This window comes from Lissotriton vulgaris, chromosome 10 (genome assembly GCF_964263255.1).
Source record: "Lissotriton vulgaris chromosome 10, aLisVul1.2, whole genome shotgun sequence".
Taxonomy (NCBI): Eukaryota; Metazoa; Chordata; class Amphibia; order Caudata; family Salamandridae; genus Lissotriton; species Lissotriton vulgaris.
Window position 1 is genome coordinate 1,089,704,309 of NC_141698.1, and position 12,654 is coordinate 1,089,716,962.

Genomic DNA, 12,654 nt, shown 5'->3' on the forward strand with positions numbered 1-12,654 from the left:
ATGGACATGTCTGGGAATGTCCATCGGCTAGTAGTGGCTGCAGGCTGATGTTGCTTGAGCAGCATCGAGGTCCATCTGTGGAATGGGAGCCCTAGAGTGTTGCAGGGTCTTTTTTGGGAGTTAGGCCAGCCCTGCAGGAGGCGTGCCTGATGCCGATGGAGTTCCTCAGTGGTGGCCTGAGGCGTGGGGGCGTGCCATAGTCAGTAGAGGGCCGGAAAGCCATTGGTCCTAAAAGAGGCGGGAAGCTAGACCATTGGTTTGCTGCAGCAGTAATTTTGCAGCCTATTTTTTAAAAGTCTTCGATGGAAAAGGAAAAATAAATAAAATAAAAAAATAAAATAAAATAAAATAAAGACAAGTGTTATGCAATAGTGGTTTCTTTTTACATGGGGGCGGTAATGTGTTAGGTATGATAAACATGGCCATCTTGTAAAGCAGCAGCATGGGTCTGGCTACATGTCCAGGCATTGTTCTGTAACATGGTGGACTGTCCTGCATCAGCCCCAGACTGTTAGTTTGCCAGTGCAATATTTTGCACAGCCTAACATTAAAGTCTTTGGTGTAAAATGACGCCTTTTATGAAATGGAAAAATAAATACATAATTTAAGGTCTCTGATGTACAAGGATGTCTGTTATGGAAACCAAAAATAAAGGAAATTTAAAAAATAAAGACACGCGTTGTGCAATTGTGACTTCTTTCTACGGGTGTGTAATGTTTTAGGGATGATAAACAGGGGGCCATTATGTAATGCAATTGTGTGGGCTGTGTAACAGGCCAGTGCATGGTTCTTTAACAGGGTAATGTGCTGTACAGACCTAAACTGTAAAATAAATAAACATTTTAAAGGCTCTGATGTAAAATGATGCTAGTTATGAAAAGGGAAATAAAATAAATACATAAATGAGTACAAGTGTTGTGCAATTGTGGCTTCTTTCCACGTGAGAGTAATGTGATGGGATGAATTAGCATGTTCCAGTATGTAGGGCAGCTGGAAATTGTGTAACGAAACCCTTGCAGGGTCCTTTAACAGGGTAATGTGTTGTCACAAACCTAGACTGTAAACTCCCTGGTGCAACATTATGTACAGCCTATTTGAAAGTCTCTGATGTAAATGATATTAATTACGAAAATAAAAAATAAAATAAAGTCTTGTGTTATTCAACTGTGACTTTGCTCTACTTGCGAGTGTGGGAGGTATGGCTGATAAACATTGCATTCTTGTACAACACGCACAGGGTTCAGCAACATGGCTAGGCATATTTTTTGTAAATGCAAAATATGCTGCTACAGCCTAGAAAGGGTTGGATGGCTCAAATTCCACAAAAGGCGGCAAACCAGTCATGGAGTTGTTGCTTCTGCAGCCCAGAAAGAGCGGGACGAACAAAAGCGGCACAAGAGCGGCAAAACTAAAATGTAAGTGTGCTGATGTAACATTTTCAGCGCCTAAAAGACTGCAAAGACATGAAGAGGCTTCTACGTGGGAGTCAGCTGTCAGGGACTGATAAGCACTACAGGTTTGTAAAAGAGTGGCGCGAAATGTGTACATGGGACTCTTAGGCGGGGGCAGTGTATGAGAGGGGCAGTAAAAGTATGACATTTTAAAGCGCGCGCTCTTTACATCTGAGTGGGTGCAGCGAAAAAATTGAAGGGTAATACGTAAGCTCTTTCTCCACCCGGTTCCCGCCACTTAGAGGGACCCTACAGGGCCTGTTTTATCAGAGTGTAACAGATGCGAGTGTACAGCATTTTTAAAGGCGTGCTTTTACACGTAAACACATGTTCCCGCCAGTCTGAACGATGACCCTCCTGGGCTGTTATCAGATTGTAGCAGGTATAAAAATAGGGACATAACTTAGGCGCACACTGGCACCCTGACAAGTGTTTTGGAGCACCTACCAGCATCTTGTGAACAGGCTCCGGCAGAAGACCCCGAGGTTACCATGGCACACCCTGGCAACAGTCACGCTGATAAAACCAGCTCTATACTGAATGTAAGTAGTTTTGAATATTGGTTCTAACTTATAAAGTATCTCAAGCATTACTTAATAACTTTAGACCATGAATAACTGTAAAAAGCATGCACACAAATGAGATTGTAATACTATGTCAGAGAGGCTTAACAGTTTAAGGGGGTTAAAAATAAAACAAGGGCGGTTATGCACTTACCTTAAATGCAGTATTTCTCCAGGATCTGCAGCGCTGTACTTGATGCTTGGTCCGGTAAAAGGGGGTCCCTGAAGTCCTGGGTTAGTAGAGGGTGTTGGAGGCAAGACTTGGGCCTTCTCAGCGCTGGGTGTGTTATTATTAAAAAATATATGCCGGGGGGCGTGGCCAAGATGGCGTCGGAGTAGGACGCACTTCTGAGCCTCTCCGACGCCGCACCGAACAAAGCAACTTATAGCGGGGTCCCGGGAGTGCTGCAAGGCGCTCCACGAACAGGAGCGGCTGGCGGAGTGCTCCGGTACCGCCGAAGTGACGATTTGGGACCTGCGGCGCCTTTGGGAGCGGGTCCGGGGCGGCGGCCTGTGAAGCCGCGACCTCGCGTGCTGGAGGGGCCGGCCTCGGCCTGAGCGGCGCCTGGCCCTTATCGGGCCCGACCGGTACTGGCGACCCCGGCTTGGGTCGGACGGGAGCGGGACGCACCTCCCTGCGGGGGGCGTGGCCAAGATGGCGTCGGAGTAGGACGCACTTCTGAGCCTCTCCGACGCTGCACCGAACAAAGCAACTTATAGCGGGGTCCCGGGAGTGCTGCAAGGCGCTCCACGAACAGTGGCGGCTGGCTGAGTGCTCCGGTACCGCCAAAGTGATGATTTGGGACCTGCGGTGCCTTTGGGAGCGGGTCCGGGCGGCGGCCTGTAAAGCCGCGACCTCGCGTGCTGGAGGGGCCGGCCTCGGCCTGAGCAGTGCCTGGCCCTTATCGGGCCCGACCGGTACTGGCGACCCCGGCTTGGGTCGGACGGGAGCGGGACGCACCTCCCTGCGGGGCCGCTGGGCGCGGATGCTGTGAGGAGGGACGCATCGGCAGTGCCGGCGGAGCGGGGCCGTGGACGGATGAGCTGAGCACCGGCGGGGGCGGACCAGCCGAGAGAGCGTTTGCTGCCCCCATCACCAGAGCACAGCGGAGGTGAGCCGGAGTGACTGTGGGGAGGCCGGAACCGGCGGAGGAGTGCAGGGCATCGCAGCAACGGAGGACCTGGGCCGGGGGCAGACCAGGAGCGACGTTTTGGCCTTGGAGGGGCGGGAGCTTGACCGGCGGCGCCGGGGGAGCTCTCTCGGCCTCCCTGCACTCGATGATCGGGGTGGGCCCCCCTGGAAATTGCTGGGACTTGCTCGGAGGAGCTCTTTGAACGGTCCGAGCGACCGAGACGCTTAGCTGCCTGAGGTGGGCGGACCCGCCGAGCAAGCCTGCGACGCCATCTTTGAGAGTCCCTGTGTGGCGCTCGGCCTTGCCATCTCCCCACGCCTGCGGTTGATTGACCATTGGGCCTGTGGTGCTGCCTCTTACACCCGGACTTAGAGGAGGGGCCATAGCTGGAGAGCACGGAGATCGGGTGGTGGGGTGCCGAGCTCGTCGCCCACCGAGAGGAGGACTCTCCCTGCGACGGCCCGCGTGGTCCTGCAAGCTTTGGAGGGGGGTGCCTCACCGCCCACTGTCTACCCCGGGGGTTGGGAAGACCCTTGAACACTCGAGCCCCGGCGAGTAGTGGAGGCCCTGAGGGGAAGAGGCCACATTACCGACGAGACTAGCCTGAATGCACTCAGGGGGAGACGAGCAGCACCGCTGACAGGGGTCCCGGCGCGGTGAGTCCCTATCCTGTGCCTTATCCTCCAGACTGCGCCTACCGGGAGGCTAGTGCTGGACGGGCGGAAACAGTTCACAGCCATGTCCAATTCACAACGCAGAGGGGAGAATAAGGGGAAGGAGGGGGCCCCCAAGTCATCGCAGCAACCTGCGTCGCCAGGAGCCAGCGGTTCCTCAAAACAGTCAGACGATGAGGCACCGGCTACTAAAGCATTCATGAAGGAGCTCTTCGCTACCATCAAGGAGGACATTACCGAACTCCGTACGCAGCTGGCCTCGGACCTCAGGGAAGTGTGGAGGGACGTGGATGGGATTGGCGAGAGGGTGGCGATGCTGGAGGACCATGACCTTAGCATGGCGAATGATGTTCACCAGCTCCAGCAGGACATCATACGTCTCACGGAGCAGAATTTGGATTTGCAGACCCACGCAGAGGATTTGGAGAATCGCTCCAGAAGTAACAACATTCGTATTAAAGCGGTGCCGTGGGACGGTGAAGCGGGGGACCTGCGTGGGTACGTCCAAGCCTTGTTTCTTCAGATCCTGGAGGATGAAGAGGTGCGTGATATCCAGATGGACAGAGTGCATAGAGTGGGGCTGCCCAGGAGGGGTGGGGGCCCGCCGCCGGATATCCTCGTCTGTGTGCATGACTTTCAAGTGAAGGAGAAGATATTGAGGAAAGCTAGAACCATTTCCTCGTTGCAATTTAGAGGCCATCGCCCCAGCTTTACCAGGACCTAGCGGCGACGACCTTGCAGAAGCGAAGGGACTTCCGGCCTGTGACCGCCCTTCTCCGGGAGCTCGGAGTATCCTACTCCTGGGGCCATCCTTTCCGGATCATCTTTCGATGGGAGAATAGGCTGAGACAGATCAATTCCCTGCAGGAAGCGAAGGATCTACTGGGTATCGAAGAGACGGGACCATCGCAGGAGGCACGTGGCTCCCCATTTCGAAGGCGGCGACGCTCTTCCTCGTGGCACAGGGTGGGCCCGTCCCCGGAGCGGCGACGACCGGACTCAGCGGCTAGTGTGCAGGAGAGAGGAGCCGCAGTGGCCTCCGTGGCTTCCGCCACCATGGCGGACTCACAGATGAGCTCTGGAGCAGCATGACCCCACATTCGTGGAATGGCGTCGGAGGGGCTCTTGGCCTGAGGTCCTCGGGGTACTAAGATACTTTTGGAGAAGACACCCCGGATTTTGGACCTGGGGGTCCCCAGGTGGACACCCCTGCCCCAACCACAGTCCAGCGGGGGACTTTTGAACCATGACCTGCTGGAACTGAAGACTGCGAGGTTCAGGTTCAGTGCCTTGCGTTGCATTTTGTTGGTCTTTGTTCTTGGGGGGGTGGGGGGGGGGTGGGATTGTCGGCGCTCTGAATATGGGTGTCATGGCGGGATGTTTTGGGTTGGGGATGGGAGTTCGGGGGGTGGCGGCGGCATTGTGTGACGAGTGTGTGTTGACAGGGACTTTGTCGATATTTTCCTCTGTGTTTTGTATATGGTTTTGGGATCTGCCTTCGTTGACCCTTGCGAGCCTTGGGACTGTGGATGCCTCACGGAACTTGCGGGGTGGCGGGGCGGGCCTCCTGGGCTGGTTGTGGCTGGGCTTCTTCCCTGGAGCTCCCATGTTTGTTTATCTTCCCTGGGCCTGGTTTGTGGAGCGTGTGCGAGGTCGGAGCGGGCACTGTGACTGTTCGGCTGTGAGCATGGCGTGGAGTGTGTGTAAGCTCTTATGCCTGTCAGCATAGGGACTTGGAATGTAAAGGGCCTTAACTCCCCGCAGAAGAGGCAGAAGCTCTGGAAGTATATCATAGATCACCATTTGGATGTAGTGGCCCTCCAGGAGACCCACCTGGCTAGGAAGGATGAGTTGAGGCTTCGGCATCGGCAGTTCCCCCTTATCTACAGGGCCTCTGCAGCCACGAAGCATAGAGGGGTGGCCCTACTCTTTCGGGCTTCCCTGCATTTTCAGCCCATGGGTGTGAGTGTGGATAGGGACGGCCGTTGGCTACTGGTGAAGGGACTGTTGCGGGCCGCCTGTGTACTTTTGCTGTATTGTATGCCCCTAATGCGGGACAGAATGGCTTTCTGCAGGATCTACTGGACAGGATGGGGGACTTTGTGGAGGGTCATTTACTCTTACTAGGCGATTTCAATATGGTGTGGGACAGGGGTCTGGATAGCTCTGGGGGCCGCAGGGCAGACACAGGCATCTTCTCAGACGAAACTAAACAGCAGTTGGGAGACCTGGGGCTGATTGACAGTTGGCGCTTTCTCCACACACAGACCAGAGATTACACTTTTTTTTCCAACGTACATCACTCGTACTCCCGCATTGATTATATCTTGCTTAGTCAGGCCCTTCGAGGAGATATACGATTAGCAAGTATTTTTCCACTCTCGCTATCGGATCATAGCCTTGTAGTTCTGGGACTGCACTGGGCTACCGGGGGGGATGGTTGGCGTAAGTGGTATTTCCCGGCAGCTCTGGTGCGAGATGAGGCATCGTGTAAGGCCCTTCGTAAGGCGATTGGTGATTTTTTCCTCCTTAACCCGCCCTCAGACACGTCGGTGTATACCATGTGGGACGCGTGCAAGGCCTCCTTACGGGGCACGTGCCTCGCCCTCAACGCGAACCTGAATAAACTACGGCGCGAGGAGAGGGAAGCTCTGGAATTGGAATTGGCTACCTTGGAACAGGCCCACAAGGCGAACCCCTCCAGGGTGACCCTACGCCCCCTGACGGCGGTCCGAGGGAAACTGAGGGCCCATTATAATAATAGGGCGGAATTTACTCTTTTGCGACTTAGACGTACCTCCTACTCCCAGGGCAACAAGATTGGGCGTCACCTGGCCCGGCAACTCCGGGACAAACGCGAGAAGGACTATATCGGGGGTATTCGCGATCAAGCGGGCTCTGTTCAACATAGGGACGCGGACAAGGCGGCCATATTCGGGCGCTTTTATGCGACACTCTACTCGAGTGACACTCTCGATCCCGACGCACAATCCAAATTCCTGGAGGGCCTGTCTCTCCCGAAGGTTGCTAGGGAATGGAACGAGTCACTATCCTCCCCCATCACTCGAGAGGAAATCTTGGATGCCATTAAAGGCCTAAAGCTGCACAAGGCCTCCGGGCCTGACGGCTATACGGCCCTCTTTTACAAAACGTTTGCTTCTGAAGTATGCGACTACCTGGTCTCCCTTTTCAACGCAATGGCGGTTGATGGCAGGACCATGGACTCTATGGCTGAAGCATTGATCAGTATTATTCCCAAACCGGGGAAGGATCCTACCCTTTGTACTTCCTACCGCCCGATAGCGCTTCTCAATCTGGACGCCAAACTGTATTCCTCTATCTTGGCTGGTAGGCTGCAGGACCTGATGCCTGCCCTGATCCATCCTGATCAATCGGGATTTATTAAAGGCAGGCAGACCCACGATAACCTGCGCCGCGTCATACACCTCATCGAAAAGGCGGAGCGATTCCGCATACCCGCGGTGCTAGTAGGGCTCGACGCAGAGAAGGCTTTCGACCGTGTCGACTGGGGGTTTTTGCACCAGACCCTAATAGCTTTCGGTTTCTCGCCTGCTTTCGTGAAGATGATTGAGGCCAACTATAGTGGGCCCACATCCCGTGTGCTGGTCAATGGCCATAGATCCAAGAGTTTTCGCCATTCCAGAGGGACACGCCAGGGGTGTCCCCTCTCACCCCTTCTCTTTGCTCTGAGTATTGAGCCATTAGCATTAGCGGTGCGAGATAATGAGAGGATTCTAGGACTTCCCTTTACGGGCGAGCAGCACAATATCTCGCTCTTTGCGGACGATGTCCTGCTGTCTATCAAGGACCCGGCGCTGTCGCTGCCACACGTCCACTCAGTGCTCTCTGCCTACGAAGAGGTGGCGGGTTTCAAGGTTAATTTCGATAAATCCTACATCCTAAACCTGACCCTCTCGGCGGGGGAGGTGCAGATGACCAAGCAGCTCACACCGCTTGCTTGGGCGTCGGAGTCCTTGCTCTACTTGGGCGTGCGGTTGACTTCCACCGTGAATGCCCTGTTCCACGCTAACTTCCCTCCGATGTTATCCTCCGTAAGAACTGAGCTGGAACGTTGGAAGCCTAAATTCATCTCGTGGCTGGGCAGGATGCACGCCCTTAAAATGGTGGTCCTTCTCAAACTGTTGTACTTATTTCAGGCCTTGCCTATTCCGATAGGGCTAGACTACTTCCGCCGATTGAAGACCATGATGCTAAGATATGTCTGTCAGGGTGGCCGAGCACGGCTTCCATTCTACATCCTGAGGCGCCCACGCTTAGAGGGGGGGGGGTTGGCTTTCCGGACATGCATTTGTACTACAAAGCTGCCCAACTGAGGGTCATCGTGGAGTGGTCCCAACAGAAGTCGGAAAAGCACTGGCTCCACATGGATCGTAGCGTTGCGGGCCGCTCCATCTGGGACCTGGCCTGGAAGCCTAAGGCAGCCCGCCCCAAGAATGCTTACATTAGCACCCCCACGAGCACGGTGCTGAAGGTATGGGACACGGTGAGCGGTGACGACCGTTGGACCACGTTCCCGTCCCCATTCACCCCAATTCACTTCAATCCGGCTTTTCCCCCAGCCCTGGCGGAGGGTCCCTTTGACGCTTGGAGGGAGGGTGGCTGTAGAGCCCTCACCCACTTGTTCCATGGCTTCGAACCCCTCACTTTCCACAACTGTATGAGGGACTATGGTGTCCTCCCGACAGAACTCTTCAGACATCTCCAACTCCTGCATTGGGCGACGTCGCCTGCTGTAGTAGACGCGGCTACCAGACCCTTGTCAAAATTTGAATCCTTCCTTCTTCACACTTCTACCATGAGGGGTACGATTTCTTTCCTGTACAAACTGTTATTAGAATCTGCCGTGTCGCCGCGTCCACGATATCAAGACCATTGGGAATCCACACTGGGGAGGGAAATTTCTGCTACCGAATGGCGGGCCTTATGGGGGGATGTGACGACGCACAATCACTCTACTGACCTCAGAGAAGCACATATGAAACTCATCTTTGATTGGTACCTATACCCCTCCAAATTACACCGCATATTCCCGGCTACTTCGGATAGGTGTTGGCGGGGCTGTGGGATGTTGGGAGACTTTAAGCATATATGGTGGGACTGCCCCACCATCCAGCCGTTTTGGGCTGAGATTCTGTCCCACATTAGAGATATCTTGGGTTACCCGATTCCGAACTCCATGGACTTTGTCCTATTAGGACTTAGGGACCCGCTGCTTGAACACCAGACTAGGGCGGATAAGCGTTTTATGTGGTTGTGTTTGGGTGCGGCCAAGTTGACTCTAGCGGCAGCGTGGAAGTCCCCATCTACCCCGGCTATTTCCCTGTGGCATGCCCGACTGTGGCGTCTGTTGAGCATGGAACGCCTCTCTGACATTTTCCTGGGGAACTTTAAAAACTTTACGTACAATTGGGGCTCGCTTGTGAGATTTCTGTCCCGAGGTTTGCCTTCGGCTGTATGCCCGTCAACGCTGCGATCTCTCCATCTCTTCCAGATTTGATCTCATGAATGTCTGTATTGTTTGCTATGATTGCTGGTCGCCGCCACTGGGGGGAGGGTGATGTTGGGGAGGGACGAGGGTGGGGGATAGTTGGGGTGCTTGTCTTGTATTTTTCTTCCTTCTTTCTCTCTCGCTGCGACTAGCTATGCCTAGGGAGGGCTACTGGACCATGAGCGGAGTTTGAGCGGTTCTCTCGATCCGAGGGTGCCTATACTGGACTAGAATCTCTATTGCCTGCGGACTATGGAGCCCTATCGCCCTTCCTCTTTGGATGAGCCCCTCCCCTTCTTTGCGCCCCCTGTGTGGGGTTTCGTGGCGGTATGTCGCCTATCCTTTCCTTCCCTTTCTGATTCCCCTCTTACTGTCTCCCACCCCCCCTTTCTATTCTCAACTGATATACTGCAAAATAAAAAATTTACACAAAAAAAAATATAAGCCTTTAGGGGCCCAAGGTATTGGGGAGCTGAGGGGACAGCCTGGGTGGCCCTCCAAATAGCCTCACAATGGGGGCGCCATTGGAGGGTCCCTGTCGTTTCCCTAGAGGGGGATTAACATCATCTATGGGGCAATAGGGGTGGTGGAGACGGGCATCCTGGGTCTCCATCGCCCCCCAAGCTATTTTTAAAAGCCCAGCATGGTCGGGAGTGTCACGGATGCCCAGCTGCTCCTAATGCCTCCGGCATCAGGCAATGGCTCTAGGTCTATGGGGAGACAGCTGAGGGTTCCAAGGGGCCGCCGCTTCCCATTGAGGGTCCTTTAAAATAGTTTTGGGGCTGGTGGGGTGACGGAGACTAGCCCCAAGGATCTCCATCACCACCTAATTCTTTTTTTTTTATTTTAAATCGGAGGCATGTCAGAGGGACTGGGACCCACCAAGCCTACCCCTAAGGCATCAGTCGATCCCCGCAATATCAGCTATGCTGGTGGGATCAGGCGGGGGCCTTATAACAGCCTCCGCAGGACCCACCATGACTTCTATGCTGCTGGGGCAGGCGGTGGCGTCCTCCGTAAGGGAGGCCGACGCCTTTTCTGTTTAAAAAATAAATATCGCCCTGATAGGGACGGCGGAGGCTGCCCTCAATGCCTCTGTCGCTAGTACCTCTTTTGCGCTGGTGTCCTGCCCCCCTCCATGGGGCTGGTGGTGGCGTGCGGCTGTCCCCACGGGGCTCCGAGGCGGGAATGAGTGAGAGGCTCAGAGTAGTTTCAAATAACTCTGAGCCCCGCCCTATGACCCCGGCGTCTTGATGGGGGCAGAAGTATTTTAAGCACGGCTTCCGCCCCTGTCATGGCCGCGCTGTATGTAGGGCTTTTTGTAGCATTCCCCACAACACTGTAATTTAAAGCAGGGGGACGCTGAACGTACGAAGCGTTCCCCTGCTTTTACTGACAAGACCCATTAGTTTTAAACAGGCAGCTGTACGCCTCGCAAGGTGCGGCTGTAGCATCACGCTTAATGCCTGTGTCTGGGATTCCCTGGTGGCCAGGGAGTCCCGGCGCATGTTCAAAGAACCTGTAATCCTGGGCAAATTAACAGGGTAGCCGTTTTTTATTTTATATAGCGCAAACTTCATCCCAATGTGGCAGAGCGCTTTACATAAGAACCTGTTGCAAGACATGAGGACTAAGGATTACAAGCGTTACATAAAAGATACAAACAGAAAAAAATGCAAATGCACAAGATGTAAAGTCACACAAAGAAGAGACTAGTGATTAGAGTTATCTCTATATACATAGGGAATGACATCCATCCATCTAAAAATTGCACAGCTATACAACCCATGTGGAGAGGCTGTAGCTGCATGATCAGAGCTGACGTCTGGGACCCCTAGCTCAATCATCCCATAGGCCGGGGCAAATAAAAATGCCTACTGTAATGCAGACTGTAATCCATATGGGACTCCTATAAAGGGCTTGAAATCCCTAGGGCTCAGGCTCTATTTTATATATGCCTTTTATACAAATATATTATTTCTTTTATTAGTATTTTAATATTATTTATTATTCATGTATTTTTATTTATTTTCTGTACGCATGATCTCCAAGAGCTCACACTGTCTGATGCGGAAAATGCTGCTTTTGCCGAAGGTACGTGTATAAGAGCCAGTCTTTTAGAAATAGTAGTAAAAACACTCTTTCTACATTTTGTAACTGTCTTTCTATATGGTTTTTTACAGGCTATGACATGGATATGCAACTAACCTTTGACATAATACAGCAACAATTGGATGCTGAGGAGCGGGAGAAGCAACAAGCTTATAATACGCCTATTACCGGTAAGCAAGTAATTGCGTGTGTGTGTGTGTGGTGTTGCTAGAGGAATAGCAAGTCTGATTACCTTGGGAGACATGCTATATATACATATGTTTTTTTCTTTTTTCTAGGAGCAGGGCCCTGTGATGTGAACCAGGGTACCTCCGAAAAGCGTGTTAAAGGAAGAGCATTGAAAAGGACAGCAACGCCGGTTAAAAAGGGCCCCCGTCCTGAGAAACGCGCTCGACAAACAGCATCATTGCTTAAAAGCGGCCCATCTACGGCCAAAAGAGCTCTGCAACCAGCGCCTGTGCTTAAAAGCGGACCGCCTATGAAGAATGGGGCTCTACAAAGACAGCAATCAGGTGAGCTTTTAACAGTTAGGACTCCTTTTTTTTTAAGTTAAAGCATGTTTTACTCAGATATAGTGTAAAGTAGTGGGGGTCAGTATTTATCACAGTTGTTTGTAAGAAACCTTACTCTGATTATTGTTACTAGTTTATACTTTTATAGTTTTTAATATATATTATTGTTTACATCTGTAGAAACAGTACACCTGATTGTGGGAAAAGAAGCGCCGATCAATGGGGACCATTTATCAATACATCTAAAGGACCTCACAAACGTGGGGCAAAATAAACCAAAGACAGCAGTTGTTGAGTGCCAGGCGGCCCAGACGGACAACATTTACGATGGTGTTAAAGAGACAGGTTTTGTACATTCACCCGACCATTGGCAGCATCAGATTTCTGGTAAACCTGTTGAAGAGACTGTTGAAGATTGCAAATCAGCTAAAGTAAAGCCTTCATACATGAAAAAGTTAAAGTTGGATCTACCACCAGCCCCTGTTATTCAAAATGACCCCAGATTTTTAGCTCAAAAAAATCAGCTACGCAGATGTCTAGGACTACCTTTTTCCCACAGTTTCCTAGTGTCCTAGGTGAAGGTCAGGTCCCCATAGACACTCCTACCACAGGTCGCTCCACACATCTTGTGACATGCAATAAACAGAGAGTTAAAGGAGTGAGGTCTAAACAGGGTAAG